This window comes from Rattus norvegicus, chromosome 1 (genome assembly GCF_021556685.1).
Source record: "Rattus norvegicus strain SHRSP/BbbUtx chromosome 1, alternate assembly SHRSP_T2T, whole genome shotgun sequence".
NCBI classification, from domain to species: Eukaryota; Metazoa; Chordata; class Mammalia; order Rodentia; family Muridae; genus Rattus; species Rattus norvegicus.
The window spans coordinates 35,851,729-35,867,184 of NC_141534.1; the positions used below are offsets into that span (position 1 = coordinate 35,851,729).

A 15,456-nucleotide genomic window follows, 5' to 3' on the forward strand; every position below is an offset into this window, starting at 1 on the left:
AAATCTGGGAATGACCAAATATCTGTACACATAGGAAGCCTAACATGGCTTCCAGAACTGAGAGGTTGTAGAGACAAATCTCCGCTAGCACAGTCCCCTGTTAGCAACATGTGAGCTCAAGTCTTCAGCCTTCTGGCCCAAAATCAACTGACAGACTCTAGAAATGCAGATTTTGAAGGGCTGATCACCCTGTCTTGGCAGAGTTTATCAGTCAACTATTCTGCATAATTTGTCCTTTTCTGGACAGTATTAGTCTGCAGATGAAACAGGCAGTTTTGTCTAGTGGCTGCCTAGCCACAAAGTATTGCCTCACCTCGAGGTAGAGATGTTCACATTCTTCGTTAAATCCACCAAAGGGTAACTGTTAGGAGCAGATATGTCTCAACAAAAGATAAATAACTTTAAATCTCAAATTTTGTGGATTTCTGACATTTTTGAAAACCATCTATCTTTATAAGACAATCTAGACTGTTGTCTTTATATCTTAATAATATCTTGAAAGTTCTCTCACAACGTAAGTAATACGTTTGCTATTTGGCCCTTAACTCACATGTGTAATCAACTCAGAAATTTGTAATGACATCAATAGAAGGACTGGCTCTAAACTTTGTACTTTTAATCTCTTTTAACAAATAAATTCTATATCAAAACAAAGATATGAATTTAGCTTAGTTAACAAATAAGATTACGACTCTATAACTTAATCTACCTAATTCCTGCCTGTTAAATTACAATCATTTCTAAATTTCTCATAAAAACAACTTTAGAATAACCACTTTTAGCCCCCCAAAGTCCAGGGAATTGGGGCGACGACTTCTCCATAACTTCTTCAAGCTGTACATGGGCGTTGAGATATCCTTAGGGGTAGGGGCTAGGAAGAATGAAGCAAATGCTGTAGCAGGATGTGTCCTGACTGGACCCAGCTGAAAGTCCTTGAGATCAGGATGCCAAGTAGGTAGGCACCCTCTGTAAAATACAACTCTCAAGAAAAAGTTTAGAATTGAGATACCTTTTTGTTTGATTCTCCTGAATAAATTTTTCAGGCGGTCTACCTCTGTCAAATCTGATCAGTATGACTCTGTGAGGTTTCCACTTCATTTTTAAAAATACAAAGACAAAATCTTTCTCCCAAAATACTGTGTTCCTTAGTCTGAAACCAGAAAAGTTTGTATCTTGCACTCTCTCCCAGAGTAATAATATAATCATAAAACTCAGTCACACGCATCATGAATATTAAACAATTTTTTAAAAAAGGAAGTAAGCTAAACAATGAGCCTAACAGGCTTTTGTACTCTGTGATATCGGGAAATTATCCCAAAGTTCCCATGGAGCCCATGTTAAGAGAATTTGAGCTTCCTGTTGTGGTATATATCAGAAGTAACCACAAACCCTCGCTAGCCGGCATCAACGAGCCATATGGCCTTTAGCGGTGTAATTCATAAAACAAACCAAATACCTTTTATCAATTCCAGTATCAATAAGCAACATATCAAACCAGGACTTTAGCCCAAAATAACTCGATCTGTTAAGCTCTCTACCCGGAGCCACAGATTTTTCTTTAACCTTAATAACTTCTAAAATATATGCCTGCATTCACTCTCCTTGGTGTTACAGACATTTCATCACAACTCTCTACTTGGAGTTGGTAACTAATTTTTCCCTATCTAAGTTCTGAACCTTGGATGAAAATCCCCACCTGATTCAGGTAATCTCTTTACTTTCTTCTTTCTAAAAACAAACTCAATCACCTTTTAATAATACCTGTAATTAAGAAGTAGCTTGTCTAACTAGGATTTTAACCCAAAATTTCCGTGGAGCCCACATTAAAAAGAATATGTGTATCCTGAAAGACTTTCTAAACAACTTTCTTTAAAAGGCAGCTTTTAATCTCTGTCTCTGTTTTGTCATTACTTATCACACAGCAGGGGACCTACAGCCTGCCAGCCCAGTTGGCTTCCCCTTTCTTTGTTTGAATTCCCTGCGCTTAAGATATCACATGACTTAACATGGTGCCAGCCTCCTCTTACTTAGAAAATAAAAACTTTCTCTCAACTCTCAGGGTAACTAGTGGATTCTTGGCCATCACTTTGGCTCGCCATCTGTTGTTGTAAAAATATAAAAATAATAACGAGTAACAGTGTCTTTTACCCCGCTAGCTCTGCACTGCGGTGTCCAGATATCTCTAGATATCTTGGCGGAAACACAGCCCAGCCGCACACTTTCTTACACTCAAACCCTCACATAAAAGAACACATAACACAATAATCTTAGATCCAATTGGTAAAATATAATTGCCCACTTAAACATACAAAGCCCAGTGCCATCCATCCCTTGAGAACATTAATAACAACCTGTAAATACACAGAGCAGAATCTTAACATCACCTGCCATGGCTTCTCCCCTCTCTCCGTCTCTGCTGACAACTCTTGGAAGACCTAGACAGCCCCAGTATCTCCAGACCATTACTCAGCAACAATTAGCAAGCATCCACTGACACCACCAGTGGTGGAGAATTGGAGAAAGCACAAAATTAAGTTGCTTTAGTGATGAAACTCTTGCTGCTTAATACCTAATACCTTCCCCAGTTCTTAGACACTCTTTGAAGAATGTGTTTTGGCTAGGGTTGGTCAAGTAGGACCCAGATTCTGTGAGACAGCCACGGTGTTTGCTTCACCACTGAGGACTCTGCCACACACATTGTTACATGTTTCTGAACAGCACAAATGACAGTTATTCTCAGTGAGCCTGCATGAATGAACTCACTTTGTAAAGTCTCAAATCTGAGTGCTCAGGAAGTATGGGAAAGGGGGCATGCAGGATAGACTTCTCCCTTCATCAGGAACTCAGTCACATGGGAAATCCAGATTCTTCCATGAGAATGTGGTTGGATTGATCTCATCAGATGCTCTCAGCGGTTCTGAGAAAAGTTAGTGCATTTATACTTTGCAGGTATTATAGCACTTCCTCATGGGTGGGGAAGATACAAAAACCATTAAGACAGGCAGCAACAATTTTTCATTGCAGTTTGTTTGTTTATTTATTTTGAGAATTTCATACACTGAAATATGAGCATATATGCTCATCATTTCCCCCACTTCAACCCCTCCATATCTCCCTCCCATGCCATGATTATTGTTTTTGATAACCCAGTAAGTCTAGCTTGTGTTGCTCATATGTGCATGGGTGTGGGGTTCTCCTCTGCAGCACCAGAAAACTATCAACCAGTGCTACACTCTCAATAAAGAATGATTCTTCTTCCCACAGCAAAAAAGTGGCCCTGCAAATCTACTCCCTCTGTGCTAAGATTTGGATGACTTGGTCTTGTGATGATCTTGTCCAGGTAGCAATGCTGCTGTGAGGTCATGATTTCAGTAGTCCCACCATGTCCAGAAGACCACATTTCCCGGCACTCTGGCTGTCCCATTTTTTTTCCACTACTATTTCAAGAATATGTGAAACCATTTCAAATGATCCCAATGCAAAAGACATTTTAAATAATTCTAAATAGATTGTGTCAATAATAATAGTCCTCTACCTCTTTTTGATCTGTTTCCATCACTGAAACAATGTTTCTCAGGATTAATCACTATAGAAAAACGTGCTTTCTGCTTTTCAGAAACAAAGATGGATACATCTTTGCCTCAGTGGTTTCAGGTGCCCTCTTAGGGCTTTGATTTTGTTTCCCTGCTTTCCTCCTCCCCATCACTTCCCAAGTCTCTGCTGATGTGGTAGTGCAATCAGCCACTGGTTGACAGTTTTCTACACATTCCACTCAGTCACTCTGTCCCTGAGTGACACTCTCCAGCCCTAGGCTTTGATTGTTAAGCCCTTTGTTTCTAGATGAGAGCTTTGTGTCTCATTGGCCAATATGATCATGTATAGTGATGGTTTCCTCAAGGCATTTTTTTTGAGTGCAGAGTATTGAGACCCTCTCTTTTCTGTTGTTCACACTTTCTTTCAATCTCACTACCCCTTCTGAGTCATGTCGAGGTCCCTTTGATTAACCCTTTAGAATAAGGAAGACTGTCTCTGTAACATTCCTCTCTGATTTCTGTAGTTCCAATAGTTTTTTTTTTGCATTTCCTATTTTTCTCTACAACTAAATGTGACAACTCATATCTCTGCAACCTGTTTCCCTTTTATCTTAGCTATGGATGAAGCTGGTCCTCTCTTGCAATCTGTGCTTTGTGGATTTTTTGAGCTTCTTTGACACTAGGAGCACGATGTTGAGGTTAGCTCTGAAGTTGGATGCTGAGGCTAGCTCTTATGGCAGCTTAGAAACCCAAATTCCTTTGGTCTTATTTCCAGTATTTTCCAATTGTCAAATTAATCTTAGTTCTATCTGAAGTTTGTTGTGAAGAATTACATAACTGCTTTATTTCTATAGTTATTTAATATAGCCCATCTCACTAAAAATCTCTCAGATCACTGTATCATATCACAGAAGCAGAAGGAATAGTATAATTTCCATCTGACCTAAAGAAGTCAGAGGTGCAGAGTTTGGATGGAAAAAAGTATTTGTGCATATGCCTCTCTCCTGATGTCTTTCTTCTTTAAAAGGAGCAATTTCCTTTCTTGTATGCACCCATTCCATTCCATTCCCCAAGGAGAATATTCTAGATTCTAGTTTTCAGGATTTGTGATCTAGTTTTAAGAATAGCTCATGTTTTATCTATTTGTTCTGTATTGTGGTAAGAGATGAGAGCTCAGAATCAAATCTGTTTTATTACTGTGCCACTAGCATCATTTGTATCAGGCCCACAGTCTCTCACACCAGCACATCATCTCTCTTTATAACCTATTTACTTGTATCCATCTCAGACTCTGCTCTTTGACTCTCCACTCGCTCAGTCTGAGGATAGTTAGTGGCAGATCTGCGTCTTCACTGCCACTAGTAACATCAATTTAAGAGAAAGTTGAAAGACTACACATACTGTTACCCTCAAGCTTGGAACAATAATTAGTGTTGACAGCTCGTTCTTACAGAGGAAAACGTCATTTCTTGGATGATAGCAAGTTTCTCATCTGAGTGCCCAGTCTCCTTCCTGAGGAGTTCAGTGGAAGTTCCCTGTAGCATTTCTCGTATGTGTAAAATGACATCACTGGAGGTGCTGGAGCATGATCACGACTTTTTATCTAGAAATTATTGAGAGAGGATCATTGCTAAGAAAACAAGCATTTTGTGTTGGCAGTGACAAAACTAGACTTTTCTCTTTATTCAGATGAACCAGAGAGTGCTTGCCTCCTATCCGAACAGCATTACATGGTCAAAGTAAACTCTTAGCTAATAACATTCAACTGACATATTCATGAAAACATGTCTTGCTCTTTTTGACTGCTCAGTTCCCTTTGTGTATTTGTAAGTATACTTTTCTTCAACCAAAATTTGATGTGTCAGACATTAATCTAATTTACTATCTTTAGGCTACTCACCCCCTTTCAATCAAATTATAGTAACATGATGTGCAGTGTCTCTTTGTTGACATTTTGTCTAGTAGATTCAGGACTGTTGCAAAACGTTGGCCCTAAAGGATTACTGATGTTAAGGTTATTTTGCATCAAGGGACTGGGTCTACTTAATAGATGGGGTGAGTGTGAACCACAGGATGTCTCTCTCTTCTCATCAAGTGATACCAGGCCATGTGCTTATCACCACATGGTGATAGGTAGTACCAGAGAGAGCTTGTCAGTGCCTGCAACAGACGTTGGGAGCAGCATAGAAGCTGACATCATAACTCAGGATCTAAGAGACAGAAGAAATAGCTTGTAAAAACTAAAACCAAAAAATGAAGATACATTCATAGACTTCCACCCAGTAAAAGTGGTTTGGCCTGGCTGGCTGAAGTGTGTGTGTGTGTGTGTGTGTGTGTGCATTTTACATTTCTTGTTGCTTGGACAAAAAACTTGATGAAAGCAACTTGGAGGAAGGGTTTATTGGGGCTCACAGGTTGAGAATAAAGTCAATCAGGGTATGGAATGAGAGTGAAGCATGAGGCAGCTGGTCACCTTTTATCGATAGTCAGGATGCAAAAAAGAGCCAGAGACACAAAGAGAGAAAGATGTTGAGCTTGGCTCCCTTCTTGTTTCCATCTAGACCCCAAGCATAATGCATGGCTCTCTCGTTTGTGAGGATGTTGATGCAGGGAATCCTGATAGGCTGCTAGTGATGAACAACTACAGCAATCATAGCTATACTATGTGAGTTGCATGTCACATGTTCTCAGTGATGATGGTAAATCCCACCCTGGCTTAGGTAGTTCCTGTACTACTCTGCCATATAAAGGGACCTGCCAGATTTCATCTATATTTCTCTGTCCTATATTTCATGCTGTCCTTCAAAAATGTGCAGCTGCTAGTCATTGTGGGCACAGCGCTTTTATGCATCACAAATGTGATCTGGTTGGAAATGTGACCCTACAAGGAAAAGCTTGAATGAAAATGTGAAGTGGAAAACATATATTTATATCCTGTACTGAGATCAACACATTACATTGCCATAATAAGTCATTTCGCTGAACACTTTTGTTTTTTTATATAACCAGTGAGGCTGATCTAGAAACTTTCTAAGTTCTCTTAATCATTTCTAAGATCATGATGGTTTTATAGGTAATATTTTCTTGATAAAATGTCTTTCTCTTCAAACTGAAGTGAACTTTCCTATAGTTTATGAGGGAAGGTTGAAACACATAGCTACCTAAACTGATATTTAATTCTTAACAAATGCAGGTGGTTAAGTGTCAGACTCTTTGAAGCCACTGGTGATGGGACTTTTCCTAGGGCATAGGACTCACATTGCATACCTCCAGGAGACACTTTTTCATCAATGGCCACAGTGTAGCATTCTGCAACCTTGTGATAACAGTTTAACAAAGCTTTCCTACTATAGTTTGTGAGATCAGGAAAGAGATGGTGCATTCTGTCCTGACTCAAAAGTATGAGGTTACTTGCTGGATTAAGTTAGATATACGTAGAGACATTTCAAAGTGATAGAAGAGAAGAAGCATAGAGGGAAACAGAAGGCATAAAAGGATTAGTCATAGCCTTGTAAGGTAAGGACTGTTAAAAATGTAGCCAACAGCAAAGCCAAAGTGAAGCAAAATACAAGAGGACAACACACTCAAGAGTCTCACTCTAGAATGTGCCACCCAGAAACATCATTTTAAGCCCCAAGAAATTTGCTACAACTCAAATACAAAATTATTTTAACCAAGTTTCTTTAGAACACATAACCCTACTTATTTTGTTTGAAACATTGGTGGGGACCAGACACTTGTCTCAGAGTGTTTCTTCATTTTTAATCCCTACGCTTCAGGCTTTCAGAGTTTTAGAAATTCTCCTTGTTCATGCACGGATGGTTTATTCTACTAGACACAGGCGTTGCTAAGATGTCACAGGAGGTTTGTTATAAAAGTCACAACGTAATTTAAATATAAGTGTACTTAGATGCTCCTTAACCTACACTAGGGCTACATCCCAGTGAACCTATCATGTGCTGAAATACTATGTGCCAGTGGTGCACAGGCACAGCTGACCTACTGAGCATCCCAGCTCAGCATCACAACACTGTTGAACAGCACTGGTTCCATCATCACAGCTGGAGCTGGGAACTCACTGCTATTACCTGGTATCATCTTGCCTGCTTGAAAGAACACCCAACTTCAAAATCCAAAGTGCTGCTTCCACTGAATTCTTTTAGACCATGTAAAGTCAGGGCATCGTAAGTCAAGGACCTTTTGGGCTGTATGAACTCTGTGTTTCTGAGGGTTGTGCAGCTTAAACACAGCTGATAGCATGCCATCATGGAGCACTTCACTCGGATTCGTTCAGAGAAATATATTGTGGGGATGTTTGATTTTCTGTCTGGACATCAAGAAGTTGTTTTGCAGAAATCTCCAGGGGCTTCCTCTAATCTCCAGACCTCTTTGTGTGATGTGATATACATCACAAAGGTGGGGGAAATGTATTCATGAGGTTGCTGCTGTTAAACATGGGGTGCAGTTTTGTTTGTTAATGTTGTTTTATTTGTTTTTACTCTTGGCAGTTTTTTAAATAAGTAGAAAGAATACACCATAAATTAACAAAAGTATAATTGTAAGGTCTGAGGATATGACACCTTTTTTTTTTCAGTTAAATTTTTTTTACAGTAGGAAGAGATAAGACATATTTTATTTTGCTATCTTTACATATATTATTTCATACTATGTGAACTGGTTCTCATTATCACCAAACACACTTTTTCAAAGAGGTTTTATGAAGGGCAAAATACATGAAGGAAATCCAAAAAATCATGAGGTCTTACTTTCTTTATGGATATTTTTATTTATATTTCAAATGTTATCCCCTTTCCCAATTCCCCATTCATAAACCCCCATCTCATCCCCTTCCCCTGATATGACACCTTCTAAGAAATTTTGCAGTAGACATCCAAGAGGTATCTGGAGATCCAATTTTAGACCCAGCAGTACTCATCTTCCTAGTATTTGACAGAGATCCCAGGACTATGGAACTGGTGTGATCAAATGGTTTATATGGAGGCAGTAACCTCAGATAAGACATCTCTGTATCAAAGATGCCCCCAAAACAAAGATCTGCTCTTTGTTCAGATGGGGTAGCTTTGGTGCAGTCTAGACTCAGCAGAGAAAGCTGGGAGGGCCCTGTACTCAGAAAAGCAGAAGCTGAGGATAGGTACTCAATGAATACAAAGAAATGCTGTTTCTAGCAGAGAAGGATAGAGGGATAGAGAAATGGTCCCCCACACAACCAGAAAAGATGCAGGCTACTGGCTAGGATCTCAACTTCTGAGTTTTGGCACTCTCTGATAAGTTATTTCTCTGCCTATGAAATGAGCCAATTCAAGCCAAATTAGGTTATATTAAATGCAGGTTTATTGGAAAGCTGCTCTCCTGTGAGTTCACTAGCCCCAGGGAAGGAGGCCAGGATCACCATGGGAAAGGGACAGAGAAGAGAGGAAGATAATGAAAAAGAAAAAGGAAGGAAGGAAGGACGGACGGAAGGAAGGAAGGACGGAAGGGAGGAAGGAAGGACGGAAGGGAGGAAGGAAGGACAGAAGGAAGGAAGGACAGAAGGAAGGAAGGAAGGACGAAAGGAAGGAAGGAAGGATGGAAGGAAGGAAGGAAGGACAAAAGGAAGGAAGGAAGGATGGAAGGAAGGAAGGAAGGACAAAAGGAAGGAAGGAAGGAAGGAAGGAAGGGAGGAAGGAAGGATGGAAGGAAGGAAGGAAGGACGGAAGGAAGGAAGGAAGGGAGGAAGGAAGGAAGGAAGGAAGGGAGGAAGGAAGGGAGGAAGGAAGGAAGGAAGGAAGGAAGGGAGGGAGGAAGTAAGGAAGGAAGGAAGGAAGGAAGGAAGGACAGAAGGAAGGAAGGAAGGGAGGAAGGAAGGAAGGGAGGAAGGAAGGAAGGAAGGAAGGATGAAAGGAAGGGAGGAAGGAAGGAAGGAAGGAAGGAAGGACGGAAGGAAGGAAGGACGGACGGAAGGAAGGAAGGAAGGAAGGGAAGAAGGAAGGACAGAAGGAAGGACAGAAGGAAGGAAGGAAGGGAGGGAGGAAGGAAGGAAGGAAGGAAGGAAGGACAGAAGGAAGGAAGGAAGGAAGGAAGGACAAAAGGAAGGAAGGAAGGACAGAAGGAAGGAAGGGAGGAAGGAAGGACGAAAGGAAGGAAGGAAGGACAGAAGGAAGGAAGGGAGGAAGGAAGGAAGGAAGGATGAAAGGAAGGAAGGAAGGACAGAAGGAAGGACAGAAGGAAGGAAGGGAGGAAGGAAGGAAGGAAGGGAGGAAGGAAGGAAAGAAGGACAGAAGGAAGGACAGAAGGGAGGAAGGAAGGAAGGAAGGGAGGAAGGAAGGAAGGGAGGAAGGAAGGACGGACGGAAGGAAGGAAGGAAGGAAGGAAGGACGAAAGGAAGGAAGGAAGAACGGAAGGAAGGAAGGACGGACGGAAGGAAGGAAGGAAGGACGAAAGGAAGGAAGGAAGGGAGGAAGGAAGGAAGAGCGAGTATCCACACTGAGATGGAAAGAGAGGACGAGAAGGAGGACTAGGAAAGTAGGGAGACCAAAATATTATATTATATATAATATGGTATTATATATAAAATATATTATATATACTGGATTATATAGTTCCATAGTCCTGGGATCTCTGTGAAATACTAGGAAGATGAGTACTGCTGGGTCTAAAATTGGATCTCCAGATACCTCTTGGATGTCTACTGCAAAATTTCTTAGAAGGTGTCATATCAGGGGAAGGGGATGAGATGGGGGTTTATGAATGGGGAATTGGGAAAGGGGATAACATTTGAAATATAAATAAAAATATCCAAAAAGAAAGTAAGACCTCATGATTTTTTGGATTTCCTTCATGTATTTTGCCCTTCATAAAACTTCTTTGAAAAAGTGTGTTTGGTGATAATGATAACCAGTTCACATGGTATGAAATTATGACCTGGATTATATAGGCAAAAGCCTCTGGGGGAAGTTTATGGTTAGGGGCAGGGTATGCCAGGTAGTGACTGAGGGTGCTGGGAGAACCTAGAGGTCAGATCTGCTTTGGTATGTAAATTATGCACCTCAGACTCATTTCTTGGCATCTGAAACCAAACAATAATGAATATATAACTCAGTAACAGTCATTTATTGTCAAGAGGGATGACTGACAATACTCTATGTGCATACTTCATCTGCTGTAGTGGACTGTGCTGTGATATAGCAGTGCAGTGGGCTGCTTTCCATGTTAGCATCACCATAAACGATATTGTGGAGCATAATGAGGCCACACATCACTGGGAGACAGGAACGTTCAGCTTCACAGTAATTGTAGGAGACCACCATGGTGTAGTTCATGACTGGTAGAAATGCTGTCAGCTGCACACATGGGTCTGTGATACCCACATACAATCATGTTCTACCTATGACTTTAATTGATAAATACATTAGGGTGACAAGCTAGTCAAACCTAGATTAGATCTTCTAATATAGGTTACCCTTGAATCACAAGAGAAGCTTGAGACTCTGAAGCCTAAAGAAGTTGTAAGAGAGGTGGATTTGCTGTTTTGTTTTGTGGTAGAAGAATCCTATATCTGATAATAGGAAATAAAATCACTGAATGTTCCTACAATGAAATACAGTGATGAAAATGCGTTAAAGAGGCATTTGAGAAACAGACATTTACAGTATTATACAGAAATGTGTTTCAAAATGAGGGCAACATGATAGCTTTGCCTTTGCAGTAGAAACCTTGTATAGGAACATAAACTATGGGAGCAGCCTGTCAAAGTTCTGTGTTATAACTGGGTTATTTAGGGCTATTGATACTATAGGTGACAATAATTTCCTTTAAATTATCTCTGAGCTTTCCATAATTTACCTGTAGAATGCTATAAAAATCATGTAATTTATTTATGCTCAAGACATAACTGCTGTAGTTTAGTAAAGATAGTCATATAGGATTTTGAAATGTGAAGTCCATATCCTTTGTTTATCAGTTAATTTACCTTTTAAGCAGTCTTTGTCAAGCTAATTGTTTGGTTTAATATTCTTATAACATTTCTACAATAAGGCTTTTTGGAGTCAATCTAATAGATTTTCTGTGGCTCTGCTGTCTACATTTGAAAAGGCCATTTGTTTGACTTTATTTTTAAGTGTTTTTGTGTTGCAGTAAAAATAAAAAAGCAGAGGAACTGGTTCCCGAGAGTACCCTGATGGTCACTAGTTCCAGCTCCAATGGGCCTTTGGAACTATGATTAATTCATCTCAGATTAGTGTCTCTCCCGCCACTCTCTCCTAACCACAAACTCTCTGGTTCCAGCCACCTGGTAAAATCAAGACTCAACAAACTGTAACCCAGCAATCAGATTTACATGTTAAATTCTCAATCCACAATACATCCACACCATAAACTTATAACTAATTGATAATGATAGAAACCATCGACCTAGATAATATATAATTTGCCCCTCTCAACAACACAAAATTCTGTACACATCCATCCTTTAAGAATAGTCATAACAACCTGCAAATGTGCAGAGAGAAATCTTAACATCTGCCTCCATGTTCTCTCGGCTCCCTCCTCCTCTCCAGTCTCCTCTCCTCTCTAAAACTTTTCTCCCGCCCATCCTTCCTTCTCATCCAAAGACAGGCCTCGTTCTATCTTGTACCTGCCTTCACCTGCATGATATTAACTTACATTTCTGTTTAAGAGTTTTTAGGTAGCATACAGATTAATGCATTTCATTATGAGATTTTCATAGGAACATATCATTGACAAAAAAGATACTAATTTAGTATAACAATTTTGGGTCAATTAAAGGTTAAAATGTAGTTTTACAATGAAATATGTGTCATGCACTCTTTTCACTAGGATATTCTCATCCAACACCAGTGGTTTAAGAAAATGGTAATTTACTATAAATAATCAGCCTATAGGGAAGCAGACTCAAACTGTTAAAGCATGCTGCTTCCGAACAGTAGTATAAGGTTTTTCAATGATTAAGAAATGATCTTGTTAGTGAGTATGTGTATCTATGTGTAGAGGGGACGATTTAGAAAGCGACTGTAATCATTTTCTATTTTCTAAAACAACAGGAAGTGTTATTCAGAATGAAGTATTTTGAAACATGCCCCTCGATATGGTGTTCTTGGTCTTTGACTTCATTAACGGAAATCCATGCATTTGTGCACCCTCTGCCTTCCAGGCTCTGCCCTGCCCCCAGAGTGAAGGCAAAATGTTTTCTTTCTGGCTCACTGTGCTGCATCCAGGCCCTCCCAGGAGAGGGGCAGCAGTAACAGAGCTGCCACAGGGCTGCCACAGATGGTTCTGTACTAAATCTGCAGCCTCAGTTTATGAATCCTTGGGGGGGAGGAATGAGGCTGGCTGGAGAACACTCACGTAGTGCAGAGATTCTCTGGGGTTAGCTAGCAGAGGCCAGCACATTCATTATGGCCTGAATATCCTGTGCTGCCCCCAATACCACACACAGACACACAGACACACACACAAACACACACGCGCACATGCACAGCAAACATACACAACTCTTGGCTTTTTCAGGTTGTCCATTGAGATCAACAGAATAGAATGGTGCTAATGGTGAAGGAAACAGGATTTCAAAATTGTCATAGCTTGTGTAATAGCTCATGTTAGACTCTGCAAGCATCAGCATCAGATACTGTAACATGCTTCAATACGTTGGTTTGTTTTCAATGCCTTACTCTTATCTCACTGAACACAGATGCAATACCTTAGGCAAATTATTGAAGGTCACGGGCTTGTAAATGGAGACAGAAACCAAACACTTTAATCAATGCCCTCCTTTAACATCATTAAGAGCTTTCCTGACTGAGGTATTTATTCTAGACACACTCTCAGACATTCAGCATATCTGACTGACAAGGAAAGCAAGCAACTTATTTAAAGTTGGCAGGGTTGCTTTAAGAAATGTATATGCAGGGGCTGGGGATTTAGCTCAGTGGTAGAGCCCTTACCTAGGAAGCGCAAGGCCCTGGGTTCGGTCCCCAGCTCCAGAAAAAAAGAACCAAAAAAAAAAAAAAAAGAAATGTATATGCAAATTCACCAAGAGGATTTATCTTTATTGGGAAGATAACTTTTAATGCTGTGGAAACTTTCTCTCTCTCTCTCTCTCTCTCTCTCTCTCTGTGTGTGTGTGTGTGTGTGTGTGTGTGTGTATGCATGCTTATGTGTGTGTACATGTGCATTTGTGTGCATATGCTAATGAAACAATTTTAATGTATCCCTATCTGATGCTCAATTCTTTCCTCATTAATTTGCGCTGAATGCTGTTTTATATCCATGAGTTCTGATGGAGAATTGGACAGTTATTCTATTTTTGAAAAGCCACATGCTGTTATCAATCAGGCTCAGCAAGCCAGATAAGCAGGATTATTAGATAATCCCTGTGAGGGAGAGGAAGCTTCTATGAAGAGGTAACATTAGGCTCACAACTCATTCCAACCTGCAGACTTACCACTAACAAAATAAAGCAGTGCCTTCGCTTCCTGTCAGATACAGCATCCCAAAACAAGAGCACACAGAGTGTGAAGCATTCCAAGAATGCCCTCACGGCTGGATGATTCCTGAGTTTGCAATATTCTAAAAACAATTATACCTCCTGACAACTTTGCATTTGCCATGTGTATATACCATTTTGGTACTCAGGTAGCCCAGATCAGATTTTTCTAAAACCATTGGTGGTTTGCACTCAAGTAATAGCTGGCAGTGGGCATGGGACTGTGAGACTGGAGGCAACATCAGCTGACAAAGTGTTGAGCCTGTTGCTTGAGTCACAGCTCCAAGTATCTAGAGGTTTGGAGAGAGTGGCCTTACCATGTCCTAGACTTGACTGCAGAAAGCTGTGAGAGTTTGTTGCCTGGCCCGAGCAGCAGAGCAGAGCAGAGGGAAGTGTTCACAAACAAATGACAAGCTCTCCTTGTAGAGACAAAGCAGAGGCTTTGGAGCTGCAGCAGAAGGACACCAGAACTGTGCCTACCTCTAGGAGAAGCTATCATCTTAGTCCCCAGGGAGCTCCCTACAGGGATCTGGAGACTAGCAAAGCAGACTGGAAACTCCTTGCTATGCATTTTGCCAGCTTTGTGAAATCTGTGGATATAGCATTCATTGACTGAAAGCTCCACCCAGCAGCTGACTGAAACATGCAGAGACCCACAGCCAAACATTGGACAGAGCTCAGAGACTACATAGAGTTGGGACAATGAGTGAGGGCCCTGAAGGGGATAGAAACTCCACAATAAGACCAACAGAGTCAACTAGCCTAGACCCTTGAGAGTTCTCAGAGACTGAATCACCCCCCAAAGAGCATATGTGGACTGGACCTAGGCCACTAGCACATATGTAGCAGATGTGCAGCTTGGTCTTCATTTGGGTCCCTCAGCAATTGGAGCAGGGGCTGTCCCTGAAGCTGTTGCCTGTCTGTGGAATCTGTTCTCTTAGCTGGGCTGCCTTGTCTGGCCTTGGTGGAAGAGGATGCCCCTAGCTCTGCAGTAACTCTATATGCAGGGTAGGGGCATACCCAGGTACCCAAGGGAGCCTTTACCCTCTCATAGGAGAAGGGGAGGGGGATAGGAAAGGGTCTGTGTAAGGGGGGACCAGGAAGAGGACAGCAACCAAGATGTGAAGGAAATGAATAAATTAGTGAAAAAATGAACAATGCTACATGTTTAAATTAAAAAATAATAAAATATTAAAATGAAAAAAGAGAAAATACACAAAGGGAGAAAACATTTTTTTTGGCTCTTTTTTTTTTCCCGGAGCTGGGGATCGAACCCAGGGCCTTGTGCTTCCTAGGCAAGCGCTCTACCACTGAGCTAAATCCCCAACCCCTGGGAGAAAACATTTAACATGCTTTATTTCTTAGAATATAATTTATGAGAGGCTACATTTTGAATTTCCATCAAGAGTCTGTGAAATGTGG

The 15,456-nt window shown here is 40.8% G+C and overlaps 1 protein-coding gene and 1 non-coding gene across 4 annotated transcripts in view; one reads left to right on the forward strand and one right to left on the reverse strand.

Annotated features, from left to right (window-relative positions):
* Adcy2 (adenylate cyclase 2) overlaps positions 1–15,456 on the forward strand; it is a 446,582-nt gene that overhangs the window by 162,771 nt on the left and 268,355 nt on the right.
* Trnap-agg24 (transfer RNA proline (anticodon AGG) 24) lies at positions 15,288–15,369 on the reverse strand. The gene has a single exon. It is a non-coding gene; the product is annotated as a tRNA-Pro (tRNA).